The 26,663-nt window shown below is 38.3% G+C and overlaps 1 pseudogene; it reads left to right on the top strand.

The window, feature by feature from the left end:
- Positions 1-1,838: 1,838 nt before the first annotated feature.
- LOC102743758 (COP9 signalosome complex subunit 3-like) lies at positions 1,839-3,851 on the top strand (annotated as a pseudogene).
- Positions 3,852-26,663: the final 22,812 nt, after the last annotated feature.

The following is a 26,663-nucleotide window of genomic DNA, read 5'->3' as shown; positions in this document are numbered from 1 at the left end:
GTCCCACATCGGGCTCCCTGCTCGGCGGGGAGTCTGCTTCTCCCTCTGACCCAACCCCCTCTCATGCTCTCTCTATCTCATTCTCTCTCTCAAATAAATAAATAAAATCTTTAAGAGAAAAAAAAAAAACTAAACCCATATCCATTAACATTCACTCCATAATCCTTCCTCCCTCATATTCCCCAGCCCTAGGTACTAGGCTAATATACTTTCTGTCTTCACAGATTCACCTATTCTGAATTGTTTATTGTAAGTGGAATCATGGAGGGGGGCCTGGGTGGCTCAGTCAGTAATGTGTTGGACTCTTGATTTTGGTTCAGGTCATGATCTCAGGGTCCTGGGATTGAGCCCCGCCTTGGGCTCTGTGCTCAGTGCAGAGTCTGTGTCCCTCTCCCTCTGCTCCTCTCCCTGCTTCTGCTCTCTCTCTTTCTCTCTCTAAGGTAAATAAATAAAATCTTTAAAAAAAAAATGGAATCATGGAATATATGGCCTTTTGTAATTGGCTCCATAATGTTTTCAAGGTCCATCCATATTGTAGCATGCATTGGTACCTTATTCCTTTTAATTGTCAAATAACACTTTATTATATAGTTACACCACACTTTATTTATCTATTCATTGGTTAAAGGACATATATGATAGTTCCATTTTTTTTTCTATTTTGGATGATGCTACTATGAATATTCATGTGCAAATTTTTGTGTGGACATGTATTTTATTTATCTTGGGTATACACCTAGAATGGAAATGCTGGGTCATATGGTAACAACGTAACATTTTGAGGAACTGCCAAAATATTTCCAAAGTGGCTGTGCCATTTTATATTCTTACCAGCAATGAATGAGGATTCAAACTTCTCCACATCATTGTCAACACTCGTTACTGGCTATCTCCTTGGTTATAACCATCCTGATGGGTGCATATTAGTATCTCATGTGGTTTTAAGTTGCATTTTCCTAATAATTACTGATGTTAAACATTTCTTTATGTGTTTATTGTTATTTGTATATCTTTGGAGGAATGTCTACTCAAATTTTTTGCCCATTTTTAAATTCAATTATTGTTTTATTATTGGGTTGGAAGGGATCTTTATATATTGTAGATGTATAAAGGTCCATTATCAGATAGGTGATATTTTCTCTTATTCTCTGGGTTGTTTTTTAACTTTCTTGTTGGTATCATTTGCAGCATAAAGTTTTTAATTTTAATATAGTCTAATTTATCTTTTTTGTTGCTGTTGCTTGTGCTTTGGGTATTATATCTAAGAAACCACTTTCTAAATCAAGGCACAGAGATTTTCACCTATGTTTTCCTCTAAGCCTTTTATACTTTTGCTCTTCCTTTTAAGTTTATAATATATTTTGAGTGGATTTTTATGAATAATGTGTGGTAGGAGGTCCAAATTTATTCTTTTGTATGTGGATATTCAGTTGTCTGGAGACTGTTGACAATTGTTCTTCACCCATTGATTGGTCTTCACACCCTTGTCAGAAATCAACCGACTATAAATGTATGGGTTATTTCTTAATTGTCAGTTCTATTTGTTGATCTATAAATTTATCTTTACACCAGGATTACTGTAGCTTTATAGTAAGATTTGAATTCGGGCTTTGTTCTTGTTTTTAAAGGTTATTTTGGCATCTGGGGTCCCTTGCTTTTCCATATAGATTTTCGAATTAGCTCGTCAATTTTTGCAGGGGGTCTGGAGGCCCTCCGGTGATTCACTGTGGCATTTCCTCCCAGAGTGGCCACCTCTTCTTGCCCAAGCTGCCTCTGTCCCTTGGGCTACTCGGGGGAAAACATGGTGTCTGCCCTCAATTTGTGAACAGTTTGAGCTCTCAGCTAAAAGGCAAATGATTCAACTTTGTGAATTGATCAACAAGAGTAGGGAACTTTTTGCAACTTTTTGTAACTCATCGTACCTGGGAGCTATGTTTGGGGCTCCGGATGTCCTAGAACATTTTTTGGGTGTCCTTGCCTGTTTGTTTGCAAAGTTTTCAATGCCCAGTGTTCCTGGTTTCCACATAAGATTCTTAAAGGTATTGCTTTTCATTAGTACTTGCAATGGGGAGTATATTCAATATGCAACAAATAATTTCACTGGGCTTTGCTGTCAGTTAACAAATGCACTTGTGGAAGCAAATAGCCCTTGAGAGGAATTGGCATCCGTAAAGTAGCAATAGACAAGCTCCAGATGAATACAAACTAGCTAACTTCAATACGTGCTGATCTTTGCCAGCTTTGCTTGAGAGCAAGATGCTTTAAGAATGCCCTTCCACATCTTGACATAGATATGATGGGTATCTGTAAAGAGACTCGAGCTCTACTAATCATGGTTTTTGTTTTCTGTCTTTTATGATGTTTTGACAATTTGGGGGGACCTGTGGACCTGGGGAGGGGTTAGCTAATTCCTAGAGACAGCTAACAACTTGCCTGTGAGCATGCATCCGATATGCAAACCAATCAATCCCTCCAGCTCTACCTCGGTTTCATTTTCAGACTCCTGCAGTCAGGTATTATTCCCCTAACCTAAATCACCCCAGATCCAGGGACCGGACAACTAGGGATCACTGCTATAACCCAGAGCCTATCAAAATTATTCAAACTATCCATTCCTAAGCTTGCTTAGCTTGCCTGCTCTACCTTGCCCATTTCTTCCTTCAAAAACCAGAATATAAAGGCTTTGAGCCCCACTTTCCCCTTGCTCCTTCTGCCACCTGACTGAGCATGCTGTTTCCCCACGTGGCCCTGTGTGGAAGGGCGTGTCTCCTCCTCTAGGGAACTATTTAGCAACATTATTTTCTTTCTTTCTTTCTTTTTAAGATTTTATTTATTTATTTGAGAGAAGTGAGAAAGAGAGAGAGAACGGGCAGGGGGAGGATCAGAGAGAGAGGGAGGAGCAGACTCCCCCCTGGAGCCCGATGGAACAGGGAGCCTGATATGGAGTTCCATCCCAGGACCCTGGGATCATGACCTGAGCCGAAGGCAGAAGCTTTAACCGACTGAGCCACCCAGGCGCCCGTAATAATATTTTCAATGGCAATGATCCCCTGATCTATTGGCCTCTTTATATCTGGAAAAAAAAAAAAATCTCAGGTGCATTTTAGGAACAGAAACCTATGATACAAAGCACTTTTTGCTATATTGTTACATGGAGGGGTAAGATACGAAGGGATAAAGAGCACTTACTTCCCCGAACAGGCTAGCCCCCACCCCTGCCATGGTGACCTGTCATGTCATGTTGGAGTCATGTAAAAAAATGTGTTCTAGCTTCTCTGATATTTACTTGGCAGAATACAATAGCTACCAAATCATACATCTCAGATTGTGGGTAGATTCAGTAAGTCCCCTAGCAATGTTTACCATGAGTTAGCACAAATGTATTCAACCAATTAATCTTTCAGAACTTCGAAACCTGGTAACAATTACAGTGAAATTTTTACTTATGTTAACATCATAGGATTGGGAGAAGGAAAACTTGTCATCTCTTTAAAAGAATATTGAAAGGCTTGCAAAGACTTTTTTAAACATTACTCTTATGAGATATGGCAAGTTGTGTGCAATCTGGGCCTCAAGAGAGGGAAAATATCTACTACACATGATAGAAGATGGTGACATTTTTGCAAATATTAATCAAAAGAATGTTATGATCACTTTTTATAATGACCCCCTCCAGAATTTAATATATAATCCAGCCATGCTTCATAACATTGATCAGGAAATGTTGAATATATGGAGCTTGATGAGTGACTAAAGACCATGGATGAAGAGGTTGCAGTGAGTCCTCAAATCTGTGCAAAAGAGGATCACAAGAAGATGAATCAGTAAACAAGCCATCCAGTTACTCTTGAAACTAACATGCATCCTGAATTAAACAAAGGTGAAACCATCACCTTGTCCAGGGGTGAGTGTTAGAAGAGTGGCAAGGGAGGACCAAGACTGTTTCATCTGGATATTAGACAATTAAATTTTTTTGACATCTTCAGTCCTGTGCTTTCAGATACCCTTCTTTCTACAAAGAAAAGAAAAAAAAAAAAATCCTCAAACTTTAAAGTATGTTGTGGATTTATTTATCCTCAGGTTCATGTTATTCTTGCATTAAATCTACCTTTTTTGTTTTAGATTAAAAATAAAACTTTCAATTTTGATATTGATTGCATTGAATCTGTGGATGAATTTGAGGAGTATATTAGTTTCCGATTGCTGGTATAACAAATCGCCACAAACATAGTGGTTGAATACAGCACAAGTTTATTTTCTTACAGTCCTGGAGGTCAGAAACCCAAAATGAGTGTCACTTAGCTAAAGTCATGACATCCACAGGGCTGGTTCCTTCTGGAAGCAATGAGGGGAGAGTCTGTTCCCTTGCCTTTTCAGTGTCTGGTGGCTGCCTCTGTTCCTTGGCTTGTAGCCCTTTCCTCAACTGTCAAAGTTCATGACTCCAATCTCTGCTTCAGCAATTTCATGGTCTTTTGACTTTGACTCCTCTTGTGTCCTTCTTATAAGGACCATATGATTATACTCTGTGTATCTGGATAATCCAGTATAATCTCTCCCTGTCAAAATCTTTAATTAAACCATGTCTGCAAAGTCTCTTTTGCCATATAAAGGGGCATTCATAGGTTCCAGAGATTAGCATGTGCACATATTTGGGGCAGGGTATTATTGCCACTCAGAGTATTTCCATCTTAACAATATGAAGTCATCTGAGTCATGACCATGGGATGTGTTTTCATTTATTTAGATCTTCTTTAATTTCTTTCAATGGTGCTTTGTCATTTTCAGTGTATAAATTTTTCACTTCTTCTGTTAAACTGATACCTGAGTATTTTATTCCTATTGATCTATTATAAATGGAATTGCTTGCTGAACTTCATATTAGAAATGATTAATCTAGTACCCAGAAATGCAAATGATTTCTGTATATTAATATTGTATACTGCAATCTTATTAACTCATATATTAGTTCTAATGGCTTTACAGTGGATTACTGAGGATATTCTATATTCAAGACCATGCCATCTGAAATGGGGATTATTTTATTTCTTCTTTTCCAATCTGGATGACTTTTGTTTCATTTTCTTGCCTACTTGCCCTCGTTAGAACTTTCAGTAAAATATTGAATAGAAATGGTGAGATCAGACATCCTTGTCTCCATTGCATATTTATTATAAATGAAATCTCAAACTAAATTTAGAAAAATCAGAATTTATAGGTAGGTAAAGTGTCAGAAAATAAAATCATCTATACTTCTGCATTTGGGTGAAGTAGTTTGTGACAGATCAAGCTACTACTAAGAACAAGGTGGGGAAAAGAGTCAAATGAAATGTAAAATGTATAATAAAATGATCATTTTTAATCACACTGGAAAGTTGTGGAAGCAACATGTACCAGAGGAACTATGGTCCAGGATTGTCTTGAATCTTGGGAAGGTGAGCTGATTATCTGCAAGCACATTTTTTGGAAAGCATCTGCAATTTTGGACGTGGCCTAATGTCTGAGAATATGAACTTGGCCTGTGTCAAAAGCTTTAGAGGCAAGGGGCCAACATAAGAAATGAACCAGACATAGACTGAGTCCTAATAAAACTGAAACCTAAGCTTTATTCAGCTCAGTTTTAATGTGATCAGCGTTCTTCTCTATTTGTGTACATTTAAAAATTTACAATAATTTGGTTATAAAGGATCATATAATTGAATACTGAGAGAGAATAAAACTACAATAAAAACACACCTATAGAAACTCAAGTGTTAAAAAGTCATCAGACCAGAACAAAATAACCTTAATTAATATATTCAAGGAAAAAAGAAAAAAAATGAGAAAAAGATGAAAAGATGAAAAATTTGCCAGATAATTGGATTCTATAAAATGAATAAATGGAAATATTAAGATGGACAATTTTATACTGACAATTCTATGAATGAATTTAACACAATAATACAAAAATCAAATGCCAAAATATACAACTAAAATTTTTCCATATGTGTTTCTAAAATTTCATGTGTCGAAAGAAGAAATTAAACAATATTGAATACCATAGCATACATAACCCATTAAACTTGCTAGATGCAGTCAATGCAGAGTTTAGAAAGAAATTTACTACTTAAGTGCATTTTTAGAAAATAAATACCTAAAAAAAATGTCAGTGATTTAAACTTGATCTCATTAAGCTAGGAAATCTAACCTATATAATGTAGAATGATGCATATAAATAAGATAAAAACATAAGTCAACAAAACAGAAGATAAAATATGCAATAGAGAAAAATTAACAAAGCCACAATTTGGTTCATTGGAAAAATTAATAAAAGTGATAAACTGCTGGGGCTCAGTCAGTTAAGTGTCTGCTTCCAGCTCAGGTCATGATCCCAGGGTCCTGGGATTAAGTCCCACATCCGGCTCCCTGCTCAGCGGGGAGTCTGCTTCTCCCTCTGCCTTCCCCTGCTAGGGCTCGCTCTCTCTCTCCCAAATAAATAAAATCTTAAAAAAAAAAAAAAGTGATAAACTGCTATCAAGACAAATAGAAAATAGAAAAAAAGAAAATACACATTACCAATATCAAGAAAGAAAAAGAGGATTTTTTTTTTTTTTGAGAGAAAGAGAAGAGTGGGGGGGAGCAGAGGGAGAAGGGGAGAGAGAATCCTAAATAGGCTCCATGCTCAGCATTGAGCCCCACAAAGGATTCAGTCTCACAACCCTGAGATCATGACCTGAGCCAAAATCAAGAGTCAGATACTTAACCAACGGAGCCACCCAAGAGCCCCAGAAAAAAGAGGATTTTAATATAGAAACTAGATTCAGTAAAAAGAGAATGAGAACATGTTTTGAAAGAATGAAAGTCAATGATCTAATTAGAAAGTACATTGAATCTTGTCATTTTTCTTTTCAAAAATCTTGCAAAATCTTCCTGTTGCCCTGAGGATGAACAAGGGCAAGTATGATCTGCTGCTTGTCCATAGATTAAGCTCATCTGCTGATACTGGACCTGCTCTTCCCTCTCGAAGCTACAGCCATACTGGCCACTGGCTTCCTTCAGTCCCTCATACATACAGAGTTCTAACCAGTATCAGGATTTTCACAAATGCTGCTGCCTCTGCCATAGACTAGGTAAGCCAAAGAATCTTTAATGAGGCCGCTTACTCTTGAGAGTCCTTGAAAGCATACTTGGCAATCTTGGTTTAACATGACATAATTTCTTGGGCTATGAAAAAGTCCAGAGCATAATCTCCAAATAGACTATTGCGGTGAACTCTGTAATTTATTTTTCTTGAATTTAAAAAATAGTGATTTGGGGCGCCTGGGTGGCTCAGTCGTTAAGCGTCTGCCTTCGGCTCAGGTCATGATCCCAGGGTCCTGGGATCAAGCCCCGCATCAGGCTCCCTGCTCTGCAGGAGGCCTGCTTCTCCCTCTCCCACTCCCCCTGCTTGTGTTCCTGCTCTCGCTGTCTCTCTCTCTCTGTCAAATAAATAAAATCTTAAAAAAAAAAAAATAAATAAATAAATAAAAAATAGTGATTAAAAGATAGTCCATAACTACATAAAAATAGAAAAGAGAAAAACCAATCCATATTCCAATCTTCCAAAAGAAAAGTATTGTTAACATTGTTGAGTAGAGTTTTATACTTTATTTTTATGTAACGAAATTTTAAGTAGCTTTCCACATTATACTTTTTATGAGTTTATAATGTTCCATTATATGGCTGTATCATAAATAATCACTTCCTTTTGATGGAAAATTAACTTCTGATTCTTCTCTATTACAAATAATACTTTCATAAACATGTTTTTTTCATAAAGCATTTTTTGCTTTTAGGGTTATTTCCTTAGACCATATTTCCTAATTGTGTCACTATAGGCCAAAAAGTACGGACGATTTTGGAGTGATTACTCCATAATGCCAAAGTACTATCTAAAGCAAAATGCTACTGCTCACTTCATTAGAAGAGTATGGCAGTGCCCACTCTTATAAGTTCTTCCTAAGATTGGATTTTCTCAATTTTTAATATATTTTCTAATTGGGTAATGGATACCTTGTTTACTTTAAAGACAAATTTCTATTTATTTTATTATAAGTACTTTCTACAGAGGTTCGTGGTTCAGTTACATTTTCCCTTGTTTGTACATATTTTTACTCCTTTTTTTATTGCAAGAATATTGTCTTTAGGTTGATAACTTTTCAGACCACTTGAAATCATCAGCAGTAAAGGTACACAGCGCACGTGTATAGAATAGAAAGCAATGTATAGAGGACTTTAAGAAGAAACGGGGGTATTAGTTTTCTTGAAAAGTACTTGAATTGACCTTCAAACCATTCATCACACAATTTATAGAAATTAACCATTCCTCAATTTGTTGTTCTTTACTACTCCTTGCAAAGCACTGTATTAGACGTAGTTAAAAAGCACAAAGTTCCTAAAGCATATCTGCTCTGTACTGGAGTGAGGTTGATGATAAAATTGTTTATTAGCAATTTGTCAAGATAACCGTGTCATTGTGTATCGTAAAATGCCCATGGGCCAAATGTAAATTATTCATAAATTAACATAGGAAAAGCAAAAGCCAGATCAGCAAGTTGAAGGTCATAGCTACCTGATCCACTGAAATGCTAATCAACCCATAATTATTAAAGATGAATATAGATAGAAATAAGAATTTCTGAACAAAAACTACACATTATCATGTACCCTAATTCACTTAATAAAACTTCCAAATTAAATTTATGAAATTGTTAAAAGTCAGTCTCAATTCCTCTTTAATAAATGTAAAATTCTTCTAGCAAGACCGATACAATGCAGACGCCTAGAGCACCATAAATGGCGTTAGGGGAAAAACCTCACAGAATTTATTTCCCACTAATAACAAACGGAACAAAGACATTTTTTTTCTGATTGATAAATGCTAACTTACACCTACTTGGCAAGCAACTAAATGTGTCTGTACAACAATGTAGATGATCTGTCACTCTTGGTTAATTACTTTCAGTTTCCATTAAGGATTCATCTTAATGCTATATGATAGAAAATAATGTTTGTGTGCATCTCAGATTTTTTAGTATCATAAACAATTTTATTACCAAGTATGTCAGATCATTTCAAGTGAGTAGATATCCCTTGGGCCCTACGTGTTTACAGCACTTTTGGCTGCCAGCTTTATCACGGTGAGGACAACCCAGGTCCTGCTTTCAATGATACTGCAGTAATGGATATGTTTCTGATAGAACTGGGATTTCGGTTTGTCAAACATTTTGTTGATTAACAGCTTCCCACCCCCAGAATTGTCCACGTAGCTCAGCTCCAGGGAATTGACCAAAGTGTCAATGAGAGTACAAAAGACCCTCAAATGGGTACAAATCAAGAGCTAACAAAAAACAGTATATTTTATTTATTGAGCATTTTTTATTTTTTATTATTTATTTATTTATTTTATTAACATATAATATATTATTTGTTTCAAGGGTACAGGTCTGTGATTCATCAGTCTTACACAATTCACAGCGCTCACCATAGCACATACCCTCCCCAGCGTCCATCACCCAGCCACCCCATCCCTCCCACCCCGCTCTACTCCAGGAACCCTCAGTTTGTGCATTTTTTATGTGGTGTATCTAATGAGGAACTTTTTTGTATATCTTGTGGGGAATTCTTTATATACGTAATTTTTTTTTTTGGCTTTATCCCTTATGACAATGTATAAAAAAGCTAATGTTATGAAAATCACTTTACAAATGAGGAAACTAAGGCTGGGGGTAGATAATTTCACCAGGATCCCATAACTTGTGGCAAGTGTCACTGAGCCAGCTCTGATCTCACAGCCTGTGGTTTTCACCATCATGCTGGATCTAAAGTGTTCAAGAGTGTGGTTTTCTTCAAGGCCAAGCCATTGACTCTAGAGCCACTTTACTCTTACAACAAGATACCACATGTTTTGTATGTTGCTGTCTATACAGAGAGTAAAGAAATAACCTGGCTTCCTCTGGGAGCCTCCTGACTCCATTTCTGATCCACAAAGCTGTAGGGATCTTTCCGCTGCTTTGCACTCTGATTACCATTTCCTTTCTATTGCACAATCAACTTCGGTCTGGTGCCCTTTAGAGAATGAGGAAGAAGTTTTGTGCTAAAATTTTTAAATACTTTTAATCGAATGCAAATAAAACGATCAAACTCTGGGAAAATGAAATCCAAGGTAATAATGCCAATGTAACGCTTCCACACAGAGCCAATGCTCAGTGTTCAAAGATTCCCAAAACCTGTTGTTGCAATCATACTTCTAAGGGAATGAGTCTGTGCTTCTGAGTCTTTTTCCAAGTTTTAATGAGCATTCACAATGGTAAAGCAATTTGCTGATTCCTCCTTAATTTATTTGTGTTGAATAGAGCTTATTCAGCCACCAGGAAATGTGCTCAGCCTTGTGATAGCTAAAACATAGAGAAGTTTGTGAACACTTTTGAGAAAATGAAGGTTGTTTGGAGAAAAAACAGAAGAGGAAGAAATCACAGGCTTGGAGGATATTACGAAGTAAGCAAGTCTGGTAACCAAGAAACACAGACAGAAAGGGGGCGTTGAGAGAAACCAGCCTTTCCAGAGAAACACTTGGCCCGGGATCATCAGGAGGGTCAGCTGGGGAGAACACATCCCTTCTGAGGCCTCTTGTGGTGTACAAAAATCCTCTGGTCCACGAGCACTGACCCATGCCTTCACCACTGTTTTAAATAGACCAACTCAGGGCGCCTGGGTGGCTCAGTTGGTTAAGCGACTGCCTTCGGCTCAGGTCATGATCCTGGAGTCCCTGGATCGAGTCCCGCATCGGGCTCCCTGCTCGGCGGGGAGTCTGCTTCTCCCTCTGACCCTCCTCCCTCTCATGCTCTCTGTCTCTCATTCTCTCTGTCTCAAATAAATAAATAAAATCTTTAAAAAAATAAAATAAATAAATAAATAAATAGACCAACTCTAACCGGACACTTCACAGACAAGTCAGCAAGGACTTATGTGCAATTGTTCGTCTTCAGGCATGAGCTGCCAAGCGAGTAACTGCTTCCTGGCAAGGCTTGGGGAGGCCCAGAACCCACTGTCTCTTCCCTCCACGTTTATCAGACCAAAGTGAGTGTTATAAAGGTGAAAAGTGAGAGATAATGTCTTTAATGCTTTATAAAAATATACCAATTATTCTTTCTCAAAGTGTTATAAACGCTATTTTTTTTAACTTTTACAAATATGTAAACGATTATTCTAAAATGCTGCTCCTTGTGTTCTTGACTGTAGAAGAAAAATGTTGTGTCTCACTCCCAGACCACGGAGGGAACTGATTCATATATGCAATCGGTGTGCCTTTGATAAACCAATCTTTTGCTTTGAGGTGAAGATTTTGGCAATTTTGTCAATTATTTTTAAAATGTTTGATGTTTCAGGAGGTTCTAGAAGTCATTTTTATTGAAATCCAAAAATGGGTCTATGATGGAGATGATTTGCTGATATCGCTGGTGGTGATGGGCCATTGGGGGTTTCCAATGAGATCGTGACAATTGCTTTGGAAACTGGAATGCACGGTGCCATGTGAAAGTGTAATTTTGATTTGGTATTAATAAAAAGAACAGCAACAGCAGATATTTGTGTTTTTTGTCTTGTCTGAAGAAATACACAGCTGTACTGGGTTGTGTTGAAAATGAGGAGTGAAGAAACACCCAAATGAGGAAAAATATGAAGCCAAACTTAATTCTCTTTCAACAGCAAGTATATATCGTGCTTTCTCTTGCTTGAAGGCATTGCCACATGGAGTTTCCTTTCCTCTGCTTGGACACCCCAACCCGAAACCTCTTTACTTGGTTAACCTCTGTAGTCTCAGTTTAGGCATGACTTGGGAAGATGAGTTGATAAGATTCCTGCAGAACTTGAAGAGGAAGCCATGTTTCATGTGTGGTTTGTCATGTGTACAGCATAAAGAGGCCATGTGTGAAACTCTTCTTCGCAGAATAAACTAACTCAAATGAAGGAATAGTTTGAGACAGAAATGACCATGAAAGTGTCATCCTTGCTTCCTTGCTCACATTCCCCTTTCCACCCTAAAATTTAGAAAACTTTGGTACAGGGAGGGCTTGGTCATCTCCAGTGTTTGGGAAGGGGGCTTGAACCAATTTTATGTGGATTCCAGGGGCTGGGAAGCGTCAGCTGACATCTGGAAGACGTGAGCACAAACAGAAGAGTGTAGCCTGTTGTCAGGAGGTTATTTGGTAGACAGGTGGGGGCAAAAGAAGAGAAAAGAATGATCACTTTCATTTATGCTACTTTTCAGTATGTATAGAGATGCCTGCATCTTGTTTAGGTGATTCATTGATCTGTCCCATTCATCTACCTCTCTGGATCATAGATTCACAATGTTATATGCTTGTCAGGTCTGCTGGGCTCCTAGCAGGAGGCTCTTTTATGGATGAAAGACAAATTTATAGACAAAAGGACAGATAGCATGCCTAGAGATAGCATCTTATAACCCTAGTAATCTTCCCAGAAAATTCAAATCTATAAAAACCTTTTCACAATAGACCAACAATACAGAACAGATGATATTCTATCCAGATGATTGAAGGGCTCACAGAATAAAACCGTGGCACATAGAATCCAATAAAAATGTTTGGATCTGTTGTTGTCCTTCTTAGCTTTTGTTTTAGAAGAGATTCGACCAATGTTTGTGGAAAAAAAGTTGGCAGTAAATGAATGCATTTGGTAGATTTGTTCTCTCCCATGCCTTTGCAAGTGATTTAATGGTCCATAAAAGACCTTTTGTTAAAAATAATTTTAAGAAATGTAATTCATTTAAACTACAGTATTTATCATAAAAATCCTTGAAAAAAGAAACAATGGAGAAGGCAAAATATCATGAGGTGTAGATACTTATACCAAATAGTTCAGAAAAGTTCACTTTGTAAAATCTACCAAACTCCCCATAGTAGGTTCCGGTTGGACATTCCTTCTCTGCTGGTGGGCAGTTAGAAAAGATTTTGGAGCAAGGACTCTGAAGATGAGGAGGTGCCCATGGCTATTCACTCATGAGTGAGAGTCTTCAGCTGACCAAATATTACTGTTTTATGAAATTTGAGACAATTGCCAGAATTCAAGAAATTGAAACATTAAGAGTTGGTTAAGGACCCTTACTGTCAACAGGTGGGGAGAAATCATGGTCTAGAACCAGGGCATTTGTCCCTTAAATCCTGCAACTAAGGGAGTCTTTGTAACAGGGTCAAATTAGCACATGGTACACTTATGTTAACAGAACTCAACTAGAGTCCTGAGAACCACCCTTTTTGAAGAATAGCAGTATTGACCTTTGCAAATAATCCTCACAATAACCATTTTGTGCATGGGCTTTGAAGTCGCAAGAGCGGAGTTTCGATGCTGGCTCCACTCCTCAGTAATTGAGTGACTCTGGGCATCAATTAACCTCTCTGTGTCTCTGTTACTTCACCTATAATATGGGGATAATTATAGTATCGACCTCATCTGTATGTGCAGGAATAATAATAGTATCTACCTCAGAGGAGTTTTGAGACTTAAGGTAATAAATGTAAAGCATTTAGAACAGTATATACTTAGCAAGGTCTCAATAATAGTAGCTATTAATATCTTTTCAATATCCCAAATTTACAAATAAGCAAGCTGAAGCTCACAGGGTCTCTGTGCATACTACACATTATGTCCCCAGAAAGTGACAGAGCAGGGAATCAATCCCGGTTGTACCTGATAACAAAGCACATATTCCTTCCCAGATCATCATATTCCAGGTCTGCACATAGGCCAAAATAAAAGAATAAAGACAAGCAGTTCATCTGTTTGGTTAGATCAGGGAGAGAGGCAAAGGGAGGCTGGCTGTGGTAGAAAGGTGAGTTTAAGACTCAGCAGTAAGGTGATTGGAGCTGGTGCCTTGGTCTAGGGTATGACTGTGGGCATGACTTAAGAAAATGAAATAAAATAGTTTAAATTTGAAGCTATCCAAAATGTTATCCTACCCGGGAGTATGTGATAGAGGATTGTAAACCAATCTCTTCGTATTTCGTGTCTTGGTTTTGCAATTTGTAACATAAAAAGAACAGACCAAATCATCTTTTACTTCCCTTTCACATGTAAATCTTTGACTCAGTGACACAATCGACGTTCGGTTTTGTCTGATCGAAACTTCCATCTTTCGCATTTTAAATGAATTCTTTAAACGAACCCTATCTTATCATGAATAAATATTTGTTGAGTCCTGACTAAGCATATAAACCATGGCAGCTGTTTTAAGAGTTAAAGAGAGACGTTCGTGTTAATCCTTTGCTGCTCTCCAGGCACCCCTCCCTCCCCGCCGCCCCCCCACCACCTTCCAGCAGGAAGAGCAGCGCATGCCCACAAAGCATTCCCTGTAAGCAGAAAGCAAGTATTTCTCTTTCAAACATTGAAGTAAAATGCTACTGACATTCAAACCTTGGAAGGTGTGGGGTGTGAGCAGGGCCTAGAATTTGAACGTGCAGAAGAGAAGAGAAAAGAGATACTTTGATTAAGTTTAGAGAACATGAAATACTTAGATGAACCAAAACAGCCTTTGCTGGAGTATAGGGAGTGTGAATGAATGAAGAAATAGAAGGTGAGGTACAACTTCTTTATTATTTTGTATGTATGTATTTATTTTTTAGAGAGAGAGAGCATTTATTTATTTTTTAGAGAGAGAGAGAGAGCATGAGCGAGCAGGAGAGACAGAGGGAGAGAGAAAGAATCTTAAGCAGGCTCCATGCCCAGTGCAGAGCCCCACGCGGGGTTGGATCTCAGCACCCAAGATCAGGACCTGAGCTGGAACCAAGAGTCAGAGGCTTAACCGTCTGACCCACCCAGGCGCCCTGACGTACAACTTCTTAATATGTACAAGCTCCATAACCAGGAGCTGTGGGATCAGGGTAAGTATTTGACAGTAGCCTGGGGGCAATAAGGAACCATTTAAAGTGTTAAGCAGAAGATGACTAGAGTCATAGTATTTTGGAAGGTCTGTGACAGCCGACGGTTTGGCAGGGAAAGGAAACTGAAGGAAGGTCAGCCAGTAAGGAATTGCCATTGTTAATCTACATCGCGGAACTAACCGACAAATACGTGTCTTTGACTGGAGTACCTGGTTTAGCCCGTTGGTTGCCCATTAATATGCTTTTTGAATGAATAAATAATGGTTTAAGGTTAGAAAAAAGATGAGAAAATGCTCTGCTGACCCATAATAAAATCCAATAGACTTGAGCTGACAAGGATTAAGGTAATCCTGACAAAAATATAATAGCATTATAGAAAGCAGATTAAAGAACAGGAGTGTTTTTGTGCACACGACCAAAAATACAATCTAATACATTAAAATGTCCATGTTATTTGCAGAATGGCTCTGTTTGATATTTTATTTTCACTCATTTCCATATATGCAATCAAAACTCCAATATATTTCACATCCAAGCTCGTGCTATGAAATAGCATAGTCTGGTCAAACAATGTCGTAATTACACAGCCTCAAAAAATTTATACAGATCTTTCAAAGATAGAGTTTCCCCCACAATCTGGTACTCACTCTGTTGGTGAGCCCTTTGCAACATTTTCCCCCTGCTTCGGTTCAGTTTTGGGAGTGTGCGTGGCAGGCCCAAATGAAATAAAACTGGGTGAGGTGAGTCACTTAAATGTGAATCGCTGCAAGTCTTCATTGATGGCTAGACAGAAGCCTAGAAAATATAACGACCACATGGAACAGGTCCTCTCCTTAAACAGTTTTCTGATATTGTTACCATGTGTAAAAGATACTATTTCCTATTGATCCTGGATACTTGGCAAATATAACTTGCAAGCTTACCCTAGAGCTTACAAAATTATCAGCTTTTATATAGTTGATTACTATTTCAATTTTTTTGGTCTGTCTAGATGTTTTAGTAATTTTCACACCTTTTCTTATACGACCAACTTTCTTGGAAAGAGGGGGAGCTATGTACCCCAGCCTCCCCCTTACCAAAGAGACAGAGCCTCTCTTAGAGAAATGCCTCTCCCATCCCATTTTTACCTGCCTTTTTCCTTTTTATTCTGAGTCATAGCCCTTCAGCAAAAGCAAGGAAAGGTTAAATAGGTGATTACTATGGAATGTCTTGTACAGGGAGGGTCTGGAAATAAATGCTGGTGTTGTACAGCTTGCTCACTGAGCTTCCCCACGGCCATTTAAATGCATATGGAGACCCAGAAGGACTCCAATAAAAGAGGTAGGATGTGTTCTCTTACTTGATTCAACTTAGTCTTCTGCTAACTGGTTATTTGAAAAAGTTAGAAAATGGGCATCATAAAATAGGATACTTATATAGCTTAATATTTTATCCATCTATCTATTTAATTGGTAATTTGTGATAGGAGGCTAGACTCATTTTTAAATGCAAGTTTACAGATTGGGGATGTGATTTTATGTACTTACTTATTTTAGATCACATTTATAATGGATCCTTATAGTTGCAGAATTATGGCTTCTTGAGAATGAGTTAGAACTTAATGACAATCAGGCAGCAATATGGGCGCAGAATTTTCTGGGACTTTCTCTTCCACACCAGTCTGTTTCGGTTGTCTTGCTCCCACACAAACAATAGCATATGTAACAGTTTGTGTTGATAAGCCTTCAAACAAAGTTGTATCAATTTAAAAAGAAATGACAGCTCTTCATTTCTGCACTTGTATTTCCTCACTTTATTAAGCAGCTAATTAAAATCTATCATTATAATGAAAGAAAGCCTGCCCTGAACAGGTTTGGGAAAAAATACAAGTAGCCCTTGCTAAGCACAGGGCTCATCTAATGGGGGCAGAATTGCACAGTGCTGGTGGCCCAGCGCTGGCCAGCCGTGTGACCTCAGGGTGCCGTGGCAGGGGTTTGAGCATAAGGAATGGAGACCACCAGTCAACGCTTGACTTAGTTAAGAGGGGATTGATTAAACACGCTTATTCCTCCCGGCTTTGTCAGCACCTGGGTTCTTACCGAATCCCTAAAGCAATTGCTTGTGTCAAGCACATGTAATACAGATGAGGTAGCTGAATCCTGTATAAGTCCCCAAAATATAGTTTCTTTTGCCTTTAAATAGTGGGTACTTTTCATAGTAAACCAAGCTGGAGCTGAGAACTACCTATCATGATCAAGCACTCAAAATTTAGCAGGTACTGTGCTCAGTATTTTTGATCAATTACTTTATTGAATCTTTTTAACAACCCTGCAAATTTGAAACCAGTGTTATCAGCACTAGCAGATGAGAAAACGGAGGCTCAAAAATGAAAAGTGATCGGGCGCCTGGGTGGCTCAGTCAGTTAAGCGACTGCCTTCGGCTCGGGTCGTGATCCTGGAGTCCCTGGATGGAGTCCCGCATCGGGCTCTCTGCTCGGCAGGGAGTCTGCTTCTCCCTCTGACCCTCCCCCCTCTCATGTGCTCTCTCTCATTCTCTCTCTCTCAAATAAATAAATAAAATCTTTAAAAAAAAAAAATGAAAAGTGATCTCTCAGGAGTCTCATAAGTCATAGGCACAGGCTGCAGATTAAAATTCATATCCCTCTGAACATAAAGCTGAAACATTTAACCATTATGCTGTCTTTTACTACTGTCCCATTTCTTTATTCATTAAAAAAAAATACATTTTGGGAATCCATTTGTACGGAACCTGGACTGGACCGCCCGACGGAAGAACCAAGCGGCACCTGGAGATCTCAGAGGATAGGAAGTTTATTTAACGCCAGTGGGCTCAGCGGAGAGTGATCTCCAAAGGTCTGAGCCCCAAGCACAAAAATGGGGTCAATTTATACACTTCTACTTCCGCATACTGGGCACTTTTGGCGCGTGCGCGAAGCGGGACAGGGAGAACCCGGAAGAGCCCCGGGGCAGGGGCTGGGACTCTCTCGCTGGCTCAGTTGGGACACAGATTTTCCTTATCACATTGACTGGATTATGAAGGTTTCTCAACCTTGATTGTTTTATTAGTCTTTCCCAAAGGGGCGCCTGGGTGGCTCAGTCCGTTGAGTGTCAGACTCTTGGTTATGGCTCAGGTAGGTCATGATCTCAGGATCATGAGATCAAGCCCCTCATCTGATTCTGCACTCAGCAGAGTCTGCTTGAGATTCTCTCTCCCTCTGCCCCTCCCCCGGCTTGTGCACACATGCTGTCTCTCTCTTAAATAAACAAATCTTTTAAAAAAGATATTAATCTTTAATGTCTCTGTCTAGTGTCAATACTAATTTCCAAATTTAAGTGATCAAAACTCATTTGAAATATATGACAATATTTTTATCATTCTTATTTTTTAAGGATCTGAGAGTCCTTTTTAATCTCTATTCTTCATCCCCTCTTTCGTTTTTTTTTTTCCCCCTATACATAGTGCATATTATGGTATTTATTAATGTCATGACTGGGCTCTCCTGCTTCCACCTTAGCCCCCAGCAGTCTGTGCACAGCTCTGTAGCCATGGTGATTCTACTAAAACATAAGTCAGACCACATCAGTTCTCTGCTCTGACCTTCCAACAGCTTCCTGATTTACCAAGCATGCAAACCAAAGTCCCTAAAGACATTCAGGGGCCTTAAGGGATTTGCTTCTCCATCTTCTCACCTTTCAGACTTCATCTCCTTCCGTTCCTCCCTCCGTCTGCTCTAGCGACTGGTCTCCTTGCTTTTTATGAACCACCAGACATGCTCCTGCGTCAGGGCTTCTGCATTTGTTGGTCCCTTTCCTGGAACCCACTTCTCTCAGATGTCTATTCCCTCGCTACACTTTTTTTTTTTTTCCAAATGTTACGCTTTCATTGAGATCTTTGTTGCCAATCCCACCTAATATTATACATCCCAGCATTTTCTGTTCCCCTCTTTCCTTACTATACTTTTCTCCATAATACTCATCCGCTTCTAGTAGTATATATATTTTACTCATTTATGTGGTGTCGCGATGCCTGGTGTCCATCTGAGTAAAATGTCTGTTTTGTTCTGCTGGATCCTCAGAGCCTAGATCAGTGCTCAGCACAGAATAATACTCTACATTTTGTTGGATGAATGACTGAAAGAATGAATGAATATTTCAATAAAAATATCTTACAAATCATAATGGATGTGGGTGGGAATGTGAACATGTTTAAAAGCATTAGTGAAACTGTAGGCAGTTTGAAGATCAGCTATTTAGACTTAACATTTAAAGTAGGAAGAAGAAATTTGTAAGATACAACAGTATTGTATTTTGACAGTGCAAAATTGTTATTTAATCACAGGAAATATTTTTAAATGCTGAAATTTCATCACCTCATGATAGCATGAAGGAAAATGTGACTGTATACATAGATAGATAAATGACATACATATATTTTACACACACACCTCTCTATATTAGAATCTGAGGAAGTATATTTTCAGGTTTTATTCAGCAAAAAACACCACAGGACTCTGTCTTGTAGCATTTTATAATCTGCCAAGCCAACTTCACCTAAGTCTGTTACAATTAAGGGACAAAGAACAGTTACAAACGGACTGTATCAAGTAGTTCTTCAACATAAAAGCTTGACTAGCAGGGAATTACATCAACCTGTCCTTAAGGTCTTGAGAGGCTTAACAGTTCAGGTTGATTAAATTACACAGCGGAAAGAAGCATTTTCAAATCACGCTTGCTGTATGAGTTTCCATGAGAAATTCAGAGACCAAAAATAAATAACCAAAGTCTTAACTCGGTGCAGAACGATGTCACATGCCTGCTAGGTTTGCAGACATGGAAAGATTATGCCCATTGTGGCTATTTAGAAGAAATATTCTGGCTTTCTGTTCTATGTTTTTGCCATAATAACTCCTACTCATTTGGTGGGACAGATACATCAAGTGTAATTTTAAGATCAATATTAAAGGGAGGCATTTTTACTCACAGAACAACCCAGCTGTATCCGCATCTGTCATAGCCATACAAGGGTTTGAACTAGAAAGCCTGGATGTTTCTTTCCAATTCTATTGTGGTACAATGCTAACAAATCTCAAAATTCACTATTTGGCTAATACCGCAAGTCTTTCTGAGCCCAAAACGCGCCCTCTAGCTCGAGCCACACGATAGCCTAGTCATTATTTTCCACGATCCTTAGTTGTTCTCTAACATCATCTTTAGAAAACAACTAAACTAACAAATAATACCAGCTATGCCACTCTCCTCCTTTACGAGTTCTATGCTAGCCTGGCCAGAGGAACTCCTTAAAACTCATTTCTCTGAGACTGACATGTGAACAAAATGAAGCTGGAAGATACATTTCTAGCAAGTCTAACACACAAGAAAACTGCATTCCATTGAAAATTCCACTTCTTTCATGTTCAATTCTGAGTTGCTTCTGGTTAGGCGGAGAAAATACCAATGTCCATTTATTTCAGTATAAAAGAGAGAGTCGAGGGCACTCAAGTTTCGTTACTGGCAATATGGAATAGGACTATATTGAACTGAGCATATTTCAGTTAGTTTGTGTCACCTTTAAAGCTTTATGAGCAATTATTGGAGAAAAAACATCTTGAGAATGGGTCAACAAATAGAGTGTTTTTTTGTTTGTTTTGAAAGATGTACAGATTTTTAAAAATAAGGTCTACTTCGTCATTGGATCTGTTTCTATTCCTGGAGTTAGCTCTGTGTGGGCCAGCCCCAGGATGCATTTGGAGGGAAATCAGATGGCATGCTGTCCTCATCCTCCCCTTTTTGAACAGGAAAGATCTTTATCAGCCATGCTGAGCCAGTTATTTCTCTGGGTAGCATTTCCTACACCTGCATCTAACTCTGTACTAAATATATACATAAAGGACAAAGAATTCCAAGCAACCCTTAACTCAAGTTATCTTTTATAAATCGCAATTATACACAGTTGAGTTGGGGTGGGAGATTGTTTCTGCTTCTAAGATCTCTTGCCTACCAGCGTGATGCAAAGGCATAGAGCTTTCAAGTCTAGATGCTTAGATGTGCTCTTGGACATTCTCTGGCTGTCATGCAGACCTCCTCTCTTTTCCTCCTCAGCACTAACCCTTCCTCCTCAGCTCTTTCTTCTCTGAAACTCCAGTCTTCCCCCATGTGTCAGATGCTCAATCACATTTCTCAACATCCATGGAGTTACCACTCCATCCTTATATTTTGTAAATTGTTGCCTCTTCTATCATTGATGGTAAGTCAAAGCTATTCTATCTTCTCATTCTGCCTGGAAAGGTGTCATTTCTTTTTTTCTTTTTTTTTTTTAAGATGTTCTATTATTTATTTGAGAGAGAGAATGAGAGAGAGAGCATGAGACGGGGGAGGGTCAGAGGGAGAGGCAGATCCCTGCCAAGCAGGGAGCCCAATGCGGGACTCGATCCTGGGACTCCAAGATCATGACCTGAGCCAAAGGCAGTCGCTTAACCAACTGAGCCACCCAGGTGCCCAAGGTGTCATTTCTGAGTGTGGAAGGGACAAGAATAAACATTCTAGTACTCCTCTAATCTCAACTTGGAATTCATTCAAATAGCCTGTTATTTCCATTCATCACATGCTTCAAGCTACAGCTAGGGATTTACCTGGTCTACAAAGCATTCTTGGGGCCCCTGGGTGGCCCAGTTGGCTAAACCTCCGATTCTTGATTTCGGCTCAGGTCATGAGCTCAGGGTTGTGAGATCGAGCCTGCATGGGACTCTGTGCTCAGTGAGGAATCTGCTTGAGACTGTCTCCCTCTGCCCACCCCCCCCCCGCCCCAAATAAATAAAAATAAATTCTTTTTAAAAAGATTTTCATTTATTTGACAGAGAGAGAGAGAGAGAACGGAGGAAAGGGGCGAGGGGCACAGGCAGAGGGAGAAGCAGGCTCCCCGCTGAGCAGGGAGCCCGACTTGGAACTCAATTCCAGGACCCTGGTATCATGAGCTGAGCCAAAGGCAGACACTTAAACGTCTGAGCCACCCAGGCACCCAATAAAATCTTTAAAAATAATAATAAATAAAAAACAAAAAGCATTCTTTACTGATCCACTTCAAATTACTTTACATTCCATTAGCACTTCTTTGCACTACATAAATATGTGCTCATATTTTAAATATTTTTATGTACAGACATTATAGTTCCCTGTCCGTAAGGTTAAATCAAGGAAAGAGGCTTTGTTCTCTCATTTAGAAATTTACATTTAGACCCACAATTCACCTTAGAGATCATCCAGTTCAATGGCCTCGTTGTAACGATACGTAAATGGAATCACTTTCCAGCCTCCCATTAACATATAACACCCCGTACACAGTAAATATGCAACAAGCGCTTGTTGAATAAATGGAGTTCAGCTGCTCATTTAACTTCTCATTACCTTTACATGGTTGACAGCATCTATTAATGCCCACTTCTCTGTGAAACAGTGGTAGATGCTGAACGAATGGAATTGAATCACAGTATGAGATGTAACACTCGGTTGAGGGTGTACACATGGCGGAAGGGTTGGGGTTGGTTGGCGTGACATGCCGGGAATGAGGAGAAGACTAATGACCAAGTTTCTAGCGGGGAGCGCACATTGCAAGGAGTCAGCCAGTCGTCTGCAAATTCGTAAAAACTGATTTAATTGCAAGAGTGAGATTTTAGAAGTTGAATGATAGTCCTGGGGCATCCAGAAAGATGGAGCGCTCATTCGTTTTGTTGTATGCTGCACCAGAAACTGGTTGGGCAACAGTCCTCTTGAGAAAATATATTCTAAATTATATTTACATTTCTCATTAGTTCTCGTCTCTCCTATCACATGATTCTTCGAGGACAGTTCTAGTTGTTGAATCTTTAATGCACATTCATGGGTGTTAGAGAAACCGTCTTTATTCAAAGTTATATGCTTCGTGTTGGAAGAATTTAATTTGAATATCTAAGTTAAAAATGCAGTTAATTGGTCTCTGGCTTAAGAGAGAATATGCTTTAAGCCATGCTCGGGAGATGAGAATGATTGCCCAAATCTATTTAATCAGTTTCTTTCTTGGGAGAGATAAACTGTAAAGCTCAAACAAGGGAAGAAGGGCAGAATCAAAGTAGGAAGCTACTTCAGACCAAGGGCAATTAGTACGTATAAGCAATGTGTCTAAGTTGGAAAACAGATGACTGAGTAAATACAAGTATCTCCGAAATGAGATAGGCAGAATATGTGGAATGCAAAGTCAATGCGATATACTATAGAAACACATAATTTTTTTAAGTGTAATACACATTTATGAAAAAATTCAGACACTATTAAAGCTGTTTGGAGGAAAGTAAAGGTCTCATTTCCCACATTTCATTTGAGAACTATGGAAAAAAATTTATCAGTGTTTATTGATTCCCTCTCAAAAATTCCCAAACTCATCTCCACCTCTATTTCCATATCTACCTACTTACCTATCTCTCTTTTAATTTATCTATAGCTATAGTTATCAATCTATTTATCTTTATATTTCTCTATGGCTACATGGCATTTAAGGATAATGAATGAAATTACACACTCCATTCTGCAACTTTCCCTTATATTTTAAAAGTTAGCAACATATCGTGACATCTTTTCAAATCAGCAACCCTATCCTATCTCCTATTTTCCCCGTTGCAAAATATCCCATGATATGAGCATATAATTTTTAAACTGAATTACTTCCTTATTGATAGACATTTAGATTACTTTGAGGTTTGTTGCATGTGACTTCCCTGGGCATATATCTCTGTGACAGATTTGGAGCAATTTAAAGGCTTCTAAAAGGAGAAGTGAGCAAAGTTTTCAAGAAGGGTACATAGTTAGAGGAGAAATGAGTAAACATGGTTTGAACCAGATGGAATATTGAATGCAATCAGAGTCAGAACCACACTGCATAGTAATACATACATATGAAACTCCTCACCATGTTCAAATTATTTTTAGTTAAAGCTAAGAAAGTTAGTGAAATTTTCCATATTTAAAAATCCACTTAACACTGATTACATAATCCAAATTATCATTCTGGATATTACCGGTTTTTATGTTTAAGTTTGAATGAAAGACATTTATATAGAACAGAAGTAGCATTTTTTTTTTCTTGGCAACTTTTTTCTTTTTTTAAATCAGTGTCAACAGTGAATCTTTCCAGGAACTGAGCTTTGTACTAACTCATTCTCTACTTCAATGTGGGAAATGAGACTTTTACTTAATAGTTTCCCAAACTACCAATGATTCTTTTTCTCAAGCTTTATAACTGCTGCAGACTTTAGAACAAGAACATAATCCCAGGTTGGAAAAGCTAATTTATGGTACCTTCCAAATCTATCCAGAATCCACTTCAAATCTGTAAAAAAAAAAAAAAAAAAAAGAAGTCCTCTCCAACTCCGTAAGTCAGGATAAAGCCATAAAACGAATAATTTTCTCACAAGGATGACATAAAGAAAATGGTTAAATTGTAATATTTGCAGGAAAAAAGTCATATTACGAACGTTGAATAATGAATTTTAACATTTTAGTTACGTGCAAAATGAGGAGGGTTAAAATGGAAAGCGAGATGTTTTTTTTTTGATTATTTAAGATCTTTGAAGGAATCTTTAAACATCTTTCTTGGGATGTGGCCCCTGCGGCGGGCACATGGTACTGGGCACGTGTCCCTCCGTGGTTATGCGGATGTGCTAACTGTACCTTTGTACCCTGCCCAGATAAGGGGGGGTGTGGTGAGCAGAGGAAAGGAACTGAGAAGGTAAGGTCATTCAGACAAGAAATCATTCACACAAAGCCAGACAAGAGCTGTTCAAGCACTCAAAGAGAGCTAAGGATCGGGAACAGCAATTGCTTTAGCGTTGAGGACGGAAGATGCCGTCAGTACTTCCAAATTCCTCCATCTGCACTAGGCTGTCGACAGTGGGGGTGAACAACGTCATTTCTTCAGAGAGGTGGATGCCCTTGCATGGCCTCAAAGGACGGCAGACGTAGTTCTAGGAAAGTTGATGAAATATTTAGCAATTTCTGTTATTGTTGGAATGTTAATTTCAGTTGCCGAAGAAAACGTGTTTGGCAACCAGTGTCAGAAAATGAACTGTAGGTGGGCACCCAGTTCTTAGAAAGCTATTTTGGTCTGGAGTTCTGATTTCCCTTGATTCCGGAGCACAGATGGGAAGTGAATTGAAGGGAACCAAAAGGAAAAAATGGCAAAGGAATGGAGAGAATTGGAAAAAAGGGACCCCGAAACAACTATAATTCACTGATCAATCAACAGAAATGTTAGGAGCTCTTCATGGGCAAAGATTGCTAACTTGTTAGCAAACAGATATTCCCTACCTCAGCATACCACAAGTCAACTTCATTGAATTAAAAAGAATTCATTTGTTTAATTCAATTGTTTAATTCATTTGTTTAACCACTCTTCTCAAGGGTAGTGTCAAATCACTAATCTAATGTAATCTTTCATTTTTAAAGTCGTTTTCTACCTCCTTTTGGCAAAGCCATATACTTTCAAGTTTAGATTGTTTCAGACAAGGGAAGTGACAGAAATCGTATCAGATGGAGGTATAATTCCTGCATATTTGGTCATGTCTTCCATCAGCGCTGTAGCTAAATATGTCATGTACCTTGTGTCTTAAACATTCATTATTTGACCATTTAAATCTGGATTATTTCAAATCTTTAAGCCATTTGTATAAATAAATGCAACATATATGTTGCAGTCATGTTAAAGCAGATTCAAACTAGAAGAATGAAAATCATTAAAAATTACAGAGAATATTTTAAGTTCTGAAGAAAGGGAAATCAAGCTTTATTTTTTTATTTATTTTTTTAAAAAGATTTCATTTATTTATTTGTCAGAGATGGAGAGAGAGAGCACAAGCAGGGGGAGTGTGAGAGGGAGAAGCAGGCTCCCCGCTGAGCAAGGAGCCTGACGTGGAGCTCGATCCCAGGACCCCAGGATCATGACCTGAGCCCAAGGCAGACACTTAACTGACTGAGCCACACAGGCATCCCAGAAATCAAATTTTAAAAATGTAATATAAACATATTTCCTGAGTATCTGCAATTTTAAATGTGAATAAAGGAAGAACATATTAACATATAGGGTAAAAATGGAATAAAATATTTACATTCAGGATTGGTACTCATGAGCTTTATTTTTTCCTTTTCTATATATCAATACCATCATTTTCAAGAAGTGTAGCCAAGGCCTGGTATTTTACAACTGTTGAGAAAGCATATTCTTTTATTACTTGAATAATAAGTTTTTTAAATGATTACATTTTGTTGAAGAGCGTAGAAAAGTAATGCATTGACTTCACAATATCCTATTTCAAAACTTTCCCATGCCATATTCTCTTTTATTCACATACATTTTAAAATTAACTTTCATTTGAGCGAAGAATGGTATGTCCTTCAGCCTAACTCCTGCTATTGTTACGCGTGGTTATGCTTGGTGCTTTCCATATGTAATCACAGTTTAAAATTAGATTTAATGCCTTAAACTTGGTCAAAGTGTTGATAAAGAAACACCAGGTAATTTGACTTTAAAGCTGTACTGCTTATTTTTTTTTCTTTTTTTTTTTTATACTTTCTGGCCTATCTTAAATAAGTTTATTGTTCTCAGACACTTCTGATAACAAAATTGGAAGTGGCTTGCACCATTTCTAACCACATTTGGCTCCTCTGAGAAATTAAAATATTGAAGCTGGGAAGGGTACCAAAAATATGTTTAATTTTTACCCCCATTTTC

Source organism: Leptonychotes weddellii, chromosome 2 (assembly GCF_054177405.1).
Source record: "Leptonychotes weddellii isolate Sample4059 chromosome 2, ASM5417740v2, whole genome shotgun sequence".
Lineage (NCBI taxonomy): Eukaryota > Metazoa > Chordata > Mammalia > Carnivora > Phocidae > Leptonychotes > Leptonychotes weddellii.
Note: the sequence above shows the minus strand (reverse complement) of the source record. Positions and strands in the feature narration are given on the sequence as shown.